Source organism: Gastrolobium bilobum, unplaced genomic scaffold, assembly GCF_033153095.1.
Source record: "Gastrolobium bilobum isolate Gb01-03AN ecotype WA unplaced genomic scaffold, APGP_CSIRO_Gbil_v1 utg64224, whole genome shotgun sequence".
NCBI lineage: Eukaryota > Viridiplantae > Streptophyta > Magnoliopsida > Fabales > Fabaceae > Gastrolobium > Gastrolobium bilobum.
The window spans coordinates 26774-35349 of record NW_026899698.1 but is presented as its reverse complement, the minus strand read 5'-3'; the positions used below and the strand labels follow the sequence as shown (position 1 = coordinate 35349).

Genomic DNA, 8576 nt, shown 5'->3' with positions numbered 1-8576 from the left:
CCGGATATTTCGTGACATATTGCAGTTCTGCATTTCGCGAGATATCCTTCCCAAAGGTGGTTATTTTCACGATTACAGAGGCTTAAACATGCATTTCTAGGTGTGTTTAACCTTACCTAACCTTAAGTTATTGTCTTTTGCTCATTACATGCATCAGGGCTCCATTTTTAACCATTAAAACTCATGATCAAGGTAGGTGACACTTACCCAAGCTCAAAACAGAGCAACCATGGCTCTTGGAGCTCACCAATCAGCCTCCAAGGTACTGACTTCACAACAACACGAAAATGGCATCAAGGTTGGTCTTTTACTTCACAAGATGGCTCCTTGAAGCCTCAAAATGATAGAACCAAGCTTCCTCAACCCAACACTCAAACTCAGCACCTCCACACACACAACCAGGGGCTACAACTCAGCAATGAAGCAGCCCAAAACCTCCCAAGACCAACTCACACAAGGCAATGATGTTTTGGTAGAGAAACCATGAGTAAAAATGGAACCTTTGGCTCAAGAGAGTGAGGGAAGGTGAAGGTGGCAAGGGGCTGACTACAAGCTTTAGAATTTCCACGCATAAGGCACTTAGAATGACCTAGGATCATGTGCAAGGGTGCTTATATAGCCCACTTAAGTCTTAATCACACAGTATTTGCATTAATAGATACGTTCAGCATTTTAATCCCAAACTTTGGAATATGATCCTACTCATTTTTCTAAGATTTATCATATTTTTATTTTATTTTTCGTAGCACATTTCCGGTACGTGCTTTTCCATAGCCAGTATCAGTTCTGGCACCTGTTTTCATTATTTTAACTTGAAACTTGTTTTACAAGTCCTATATATTATTCTAGGAATATTCCCAAACTTATTATAATTTTCCGGGATACTTCATCGGTACACATTTATACCGAGTAGCATAACCGATATCTGCACTTTTAGTCGGAAAAACGACTTTCAGCATTATTAAACACTTACTATAATTATTTAAGCCTCGTAATAATTATTAAGGTTAATTATGGAATTATTTTCTAATTTCACATAATTAATTAATTAATTTCCTTAATTAACGGTGCAGGTCCTTATATTCGCCCCACCTTTTTAAGTATTTTGCCCTCAAAATCAGAAACATACCTGCCTCGGAAGTCGGGATACTACCGGAGAAGCTCGTCCTCTCGCTCTCAAGTACACTCCTTAGGAGTTCTTCCTGTCCACTGCACTTTGACCATCAGAATGATCTTGCTCCTCAGTTGCTTCTCGCCACGATCGAGAATCTTGAGTGGTCCGACGGGAGTCTTTAGGTTCTCCTTAACCTCCACATCATTTGCTTGCACCACGTGCGAAGGATCCTCTACATATTTGCAAAGCTGAGACACGTGAAACACGTCGTGGATGTTGGCCAAGTTCGGAGGCAAGGCAAGCCGGTAGGCAACAAGTCCTACTCTACCAAGTATCTGGTATGGCCCAATGAACCGCGGGCTCAGCTTCCTCACTCCAAGTGCCCGACCAACACCGGTGACAGGTGAAAGTCTCACAAACACGTGCTCACCCTCACTAAACTCCATTGGACGATGCCGCACATCGTAGTAACTCTTCTGGCGATTCTGCGTCTGCTTCAGCTTTTCCCTGATCAACTTGATCTGCAGGGTAGTATCTTGGACAAAGTCCAAGCCAAACAACTCCTTATCTCCATCCTCAGACCAACAGGTAGGAGTCCGACACCTCCTGCCATACAACGCCTCGAAGGGTGCCATGCCTAGGCTAGCAATAATTTCTCTTCAAATCCTGATACATCTTTGTAGCACCAGGGTGAACAGTAAACTGGCCCTTATGAGCCTCTGTCATCACTTCAACAGTCACAGGACCTCGAGGAACCACAATCCTCTTCTGGAAGGTCAACAGTCCATCCTCATTCGGTGACACCCCGTCCTGGTTCTTCACATAATCTAGGCACTCTCTTTGCACTTGCGCCTCTTTGATCTTTCCTATAAGCTCGTTCTCAACTTACACGGTTTCAATTTCGAGAAGTGCACCTCCAAACAAAGAGGTCACCATCAGATCTCGACACTGTTCGATGATATCATAATCACCCATGGTCAAACTGGATAGACTCACGGATTTTCAACTCAAAGCATCAGCTACCACATTGGCCTTGCCAGGATGGTACTTCAACTCAAAGTCGTAGTCCTTCAGATACTCCACCCATCTCCTCTGTCTCACGTTCAGCTTCTTCTGAAAACAATGCGTATAACCATCCCCCCATGGGACATGGTGGAACAAACAATGGCTAAGCCGAGAACACGAAAGCTTACCTTGTAAGCTAGCTATCCAAGCCAAGAGTCAACACAAGCTCAAGGTCCACACACAGCACAATCACAATCTGTTAGGACCACAACTATATCAATAATCATCCTCAACAAGCATATGACACAAAGACAACGCCTTTTCTTATGTTTCATGTCTTAAGGCTTCTCAGAAAGCCACAAGCCCTTAATCACTTGATTCTGACTTAGGTAAGTTATTACAGAAGTCCCACTTCATCAATCTAGGGTCCAAAAACCCATAACTCAGTTCTGTATAAACAATACCGTTACTGTTCACGCAAACCCAGAATATCCGGATATTTGTCGGGGCCATATCCGGATATCCCATATCCGGATATCCATATTCGAATATCTCAAGACCCCATATTCGGATATCAATATCCGGATATCCATATCCGGATATTTTGCGACAGAATGCACTTCTGTATTTCGCGAGATATCCTTCCCAAAGGTGGTTCTTTTCATGATTACAGAGGCTTAAACATGCATTTCTAGGTGTGTTTAACCTTACCCAACCTTAAGTTATTATCTTTTTCTCATTACATGCATCAAGACTCTATTTTTAACCATTAAAGCTTATGATCAAGGTAAGTGACACTTACCCAAGCTCAAAACTGAGCAACCATGGCTCTTGGAGCTCACCAATAAGCCTCCAAGGTACTGACTTCACAACAACACGAAAATGGCATCAAGGTTGGTCTTTTACTTCACAAGATGGCTCCTTGAAGCCTCAAAATGATAGAACCAAGCTTCCTCAACCCAACACTCAAACTCAGCACCTCCACACACACAACCAGGGGCTACAACTCAGCAATGAAGCAGCCCACAACCTCCCAAGACCAACTCACACAAGGCAATGGTGTTTTGGTAGAGAAACCATGAGTAAAAATGGCACCTTTAGCTCAAGAGAGTGAGGGAAGGTGAAGGTGGCAAGGGGCTGACTACAAGCTTCAGAATTTCCACGCCTAAGGCACTTAGAATGACCTAGGATCATGTGCATGGGTGCTTATGTATCCCACTTAAGTCTTAATCGCACGATATTTGCATTAATAGCTACGCTTAGCATTTTAATCCCAAACTTTGGAATCTGAACCTACTCATTTTTCTAAGATTTGTCATTTTTTTATTTTATTTTTTGCAGCACCTTTCCGGTACGCGCTTTTCCATAGCTAACACATAGTTCTGGCACCTGTTCTCATTATTTTAACTTGAAACTTGTTTTACAAATCTTATATATTATTCTAGGAATATTCCCACACTTATTATAATTTTCTGGGATACTTCATCGGTACACATTTATACCAAGTAGCAGAACCAGTATCTGCACTTTTCGTCAGAAAAGCGACTGATGAACCCTTAGTTCATCATGGTTTTTAGCAGGAATTAGGATCAAATTGTGTGATTAAATGATGAAAAACAAGGTTAATGTCCTAAGATGTCCTCAATTACAAGTTCAAGAGCTTTATTGGAAATTTGTATGATTCTTGTACGAAAAGCAAGCTTGAAAGACAACTGGAGAAGGAAGAAGATTCTGGAGCTCAAGAGGAGAAAAATTGCCTAAGTGTTGAGCGCTAAAACGTCCACACTGAGCGTTTTAGCGCCCTGTTACAGGAAGAGGCCAAAACTTGCTGGTGTTGAGCGCTAAAACGTCCACACTGAGCGTTTTAGCGCCCTGTTACAGGAAGAGGCCAAAACTTGCTGGTGATGAGCGCTAAAACGTCCACACAGAGCGTTTTAGCGCGCTGCTACACTAAGAAGATGGAAAATTGCTGGTCTTGGGCGCTAAAACGGCCTGCAATATGCGTTTTAGCGCCCTAAAGTGGAAAAAGATTCTGTTCTTCACCGCTAAAACGTCCAAATCAAACGTTTTAGCGTTGGAGTCAGTTAAAGTTAGTTGAGCATTCACCAAGTTTGGACGCTAAAACGGTCATTCCTTAACGTTTTAGCGTTGAAATCAGTTAAAAGCAGTTGAGCATACGTAAAGCATGGACGCTAAAACGGCCACTTATGGACGTTTTAGCACCCACATCAGTTTTCTGTTTTTAATTGTAACACTATATAAGGCAAAGCCTTGACACTTAGATCAGAATCTGGGGGATCTTAACTCTCTCTCTCTCTTAAATTTAGTCTGACTTCTCTCTAAATTCTCTTAGTTTTTGTATTAGGATTTCCTTGTAATAGTTTGGAGATTGAAGACTTTCAACATGGAAATGAAGTTTGTTTCTTCTTCTCTTATTTATTCCTTAGTCATGTCTGAGTAGAGTTTTTGTAGTCTGAATGCAATGGAACTCCATGATAATATTATGTTGATTTGATTAATATTATGAAGTATTTTTCATATGTTGATTTGAGATTTTCTGAGTTAATTATTTCTATTAAAGAAGTAGTATAGAACAGGGATGTTTATATGACTTCTGTATTTGATAATCTCAACATCAGAATTCTAGTAGTCAAGGGATTGATGCTAGGATTCTGATGTGATCATAAGACCTTAGTAATTAATGCATGTATTAAGAAAGGGATCACCAAGGGATTGGGGTTTCTGATTAATGTATCTATCAGGGTAGTAAGGGATTACATCTTGATGATAAGTAAAAGGTTGATTAACATCACATGGAAAGGAATTCATCATATGATCAATTTTTATATGGGTTATCATGGAGGAAAGTTGTTTTCTGACTACTTGTTGTTTTTATTAATTCCTAATCCATATTTACTTTGTGTCAAATTACTTACAATCAATTTTCTGGTGACAAATTACTCATGATTTTTACAAACTCTTATTTGATTCAAATTAGTTTTCTATGGTATATTGGTGTTTGAACACAATTCCTCGTGGGAACGATCTTTACTCATCATTTTATTACTTGTACGATTAGTGCACTTGCTAAACGTCCAACAAGTTTTTGGCGCCGTTGCCGGGGAATTTATTTTTCAACACTAACTGATACTATAGAATTCTGAGATTGAATCCTTTTATTTTCAGTATTTTAGTTTATGTTAAGTTTCTGGTCAATTTTGATTCTGGTATATGCGAGGTACACTTGATCCAAATTTGTTGTTGTATGATCCAGAATTAGAAAGGACATTGAGGAAGCAAAAAAGGGCAGCCAGGCAAAGGAGACAGTTGCAAGAAATTGGTGAATCAAGTACGGTTAATCAGGAAGATATAATGGCAGAGAATCACAGACCCCCACCACCACAGAGGAAACTGGGAGAGTACATGACTCCTGCAGTGATTCCTCCAATTGGGAGTGTTGTGCGCCCAACAGTGGAGCCCAACAACTTTGAATTGAAGCCTGCTTTGATACATTTGGTGCAGAAGGATCAGTTTGCTGGAACCAGTGCGGAGGACCCTTACTTGCACATAGAGAACTTCCTATTGTTGAGTGATACTGTGAAGATAAATGGTGTCACAAGAGATGCAATTCTGTTGAGACTATTCACTCATTCACTGACGGATGATGCAAGGAGATGGCTGCAATCATTGCCACAAGGAAGCATAACAACTTGGGATGATTTGCAAACCAAGTTCTTGCAAAGGTTTTTCTCAGCATCCAAGAGGGCCAAGTTGAAGGATGAGATTACAAGCTTTAAGCAGAAAGAGTCAGAATCTATTTATGAGGCTTGGGAGAGATTCAAGACTTTGTTGAGGAAATGTCCACAGCATGGAATTGAGGCATGGCAACAAGCAGCAATCTTCCTGCAAGGAATGACCACTAACACTAGAACCTTGGTGCATGCCACTGCTGGTGGATCTTTGACTACCAAGACCCCTCAAGAAGCCTTGGATATCTTTGAGTCATTAGCATCTCAAGAATTTGATAATGCTCCAGTGGCTGACAGAAGGACAGGAATTATCAGGTTGGATGGGTATGATGCTCTATTGGCAAGGAATGATCAACTGATGCAGACACAGAGACAACATCAGCATCAATTAGATACCCTTATTAAGCAACTCTCTTCACAAAAGGTAGCTTCTGTGGAAACAAAGAGTGTATGTGCTATCTGTGGCAAGGGCCATGTGACAGAGGAGTGTGATTATGGGGGATCATCAGAACAAGCAGAAGTGAATGGAGTGTGGTATGATCAGAATAATCAAAGGAACTACAACAATCAGCGAAAGAATGTTTATATGCCACCATGGAAAAACAAGAATCAACACCCAGGATTCAGCTATAGTTCCAACCATCAATTGAATCCACCATTACATCCTCCACCACCACATATGAAGGAGCAGTCAAGTGATCCTGCTGCATGGGAGAAAACGTTTGCTCAGTTATCTAAGACAACTCAGGATTATATTCAGGGTTCTACTTCATTCAGGGAAGAGACAACTGCATTCATGCAGGAGACCAGAACTTCTTTCAGAAATCAGGAAGCATCAATCACAAATTTGGAGACCCAGATTGGTCAATTATCAAGACAGATATCATAGAGACCACAAGGGAAATTTTCAAGTGATACACTGGTGAATCCAAAGGAGCACTGTAAAGCAATTATGACAAGAAGTGGGTTGGTACTTCAACCAGGGAAAAAGAAGGTGGAAAATAAAAAGAATGAAGAAGAGGTTGTGGTTGAAGATGTAGTCTCTGATGATGAAGTAGAGAAAATGAGAAATGAGAAAAGTGAGAAGGAAGTAGTTGTTAGAGATGTTATGGTTGGAGTTGACAAAGAAGAGGAAGGGAAGGACAATAAGAATGAAGGAGAGGTAGAAGTTGGTAAAAAAGCTTCCCCACAAAAGATGATGAAGTGGGAAAAGAAGAAGATGGCTGACAAGAAAGAACAGCCAGTTAGTTTATCTCCCTATGCTAAAGTTCCCTACCCTCAGAGGTTGAAGCAAGAGATTCAGAAACAGCACTATGCAAGATTTCTGGATATCTTCAAAAATTTACAAATTAACATACCATTTTCTGAAGCACTGGAAAATATGTCTCACTATGCAAAATTCATGAAGGATCTTCTTACTAAGAAGAGGAAATTAACTGATGGTTAGACAGTGGCCCTAACAGCATAGTGTAGTGCCCTAATCCAGAAGAAGCTTCCAACAAAAACGAAAGATCCAGGAAGCTTCAGTATCTCTATTGCTATAGGAGATGTGGAGGTGGGAAAGGCATTGTGTGATTTGGGAGCCAGTATAAACTTGATGCCGTTGACAGTATGTAGAGCTTTGGGAATTCACACTTTGAAGGAGACCAATCTTATTTTGCATCTTGCAGATAGATCTATCAAGAGGCCTGAAGGTGTGGTTGAAGATGTCTTGGTCAAGGTAGACAAGTTTATTTTTCCAGTGGATTTTGTGATTCTTGACATGGAGGAAGAGGATACAGAAAGTCCTTTATTGTTAGGAAGACCCTTTTTAGCAACTGCAAGATCCTTGATAGATGTTGAACAAGGAAAGTTGTTGCTAAGGGTGGATGAGGAAACAGTCACAATTGATGTATTTGAAACCATCAAGCATCCTGCTGATGTGGAGGATTGTTTTAGATTGGATGTGATACAGGAGGTTGTGGAAGAAGTGAATAAAAAAGAAGAATTCCCAGTTGAGGAACAAAGATCAGAAGAAGAGACAGGTACAGAGGATTACCAAGAAGAGCCAGAAGTGGAAGAGCTTGAGAAGAAGATTGATGACATTCCAAAAGGAGCACCTAAGGTAGAACTTAAGGAATTACCTTCACATTTGAAGTATGTGTTCCTTGGGGATGATCAAACATATCCAACAATCATTAATGCAATGTTGTCTGATGAGGAAGAATGGAAGTTGATTAAGGTACTCAAGAAGAATAAAATGGCTATTGGATGGCAGTTTTCAGATCTTAAGGGTATTAATCCTTCCTTTTGCACTCACAAAATATTGATGGAAGAAGAGGTCAAACCAGTAAGGCAACCACAGAGGAGACTCAACCCCACTATGAAGGAAGTAGTGAGGAAGGAGGTGGTGAAGTTGCTTGATGCTGGGATGATTTACCCAATTTCAGACAGTGCTTGGGTGAGTCCTGTGCAGACCGTGCCCAAGAAAGGGGGGATGACTGTGGTGAAAAATGAGAACAATGAGTTGATTCCCACAAGGACAATCACTGGCTGGAGAATGTGCATTGATTACCGGAGGCTGAATAAGGCAACCAGGAAGGATCATTTTCCACTTCCTTTCTTGGATCAGATGCTAGAGAGGTTGGCAGGACATGCTTTCTATTGCTTCTTGGACGGTTATTCAGGGTACAATCAGATAGCTGTGGCACCAGAGGATCAAGAGAAGA

The 8576-nt window shown here is 40.9% G+C and overlaps 1 non-coding gene across 1 annotated transcript; it reads right to left on the bottom strand.

Moving 5' to 3' along the window:
- Nucleotides 1–5887: 5887 nt before the first annotated feature.
- LOC133292685 (small nucleolar RNA R71) lies at nucleotides 5888–5994 on the bottom strand. The gene has a single exon (XR_009748960.1). It is a non-coding gene; the product is annotated as a small nucleolar RNA R71 (small nucleolar RNA).
- Nucleotides 5995–8576: the final 2582 nt, after the last annotated feature.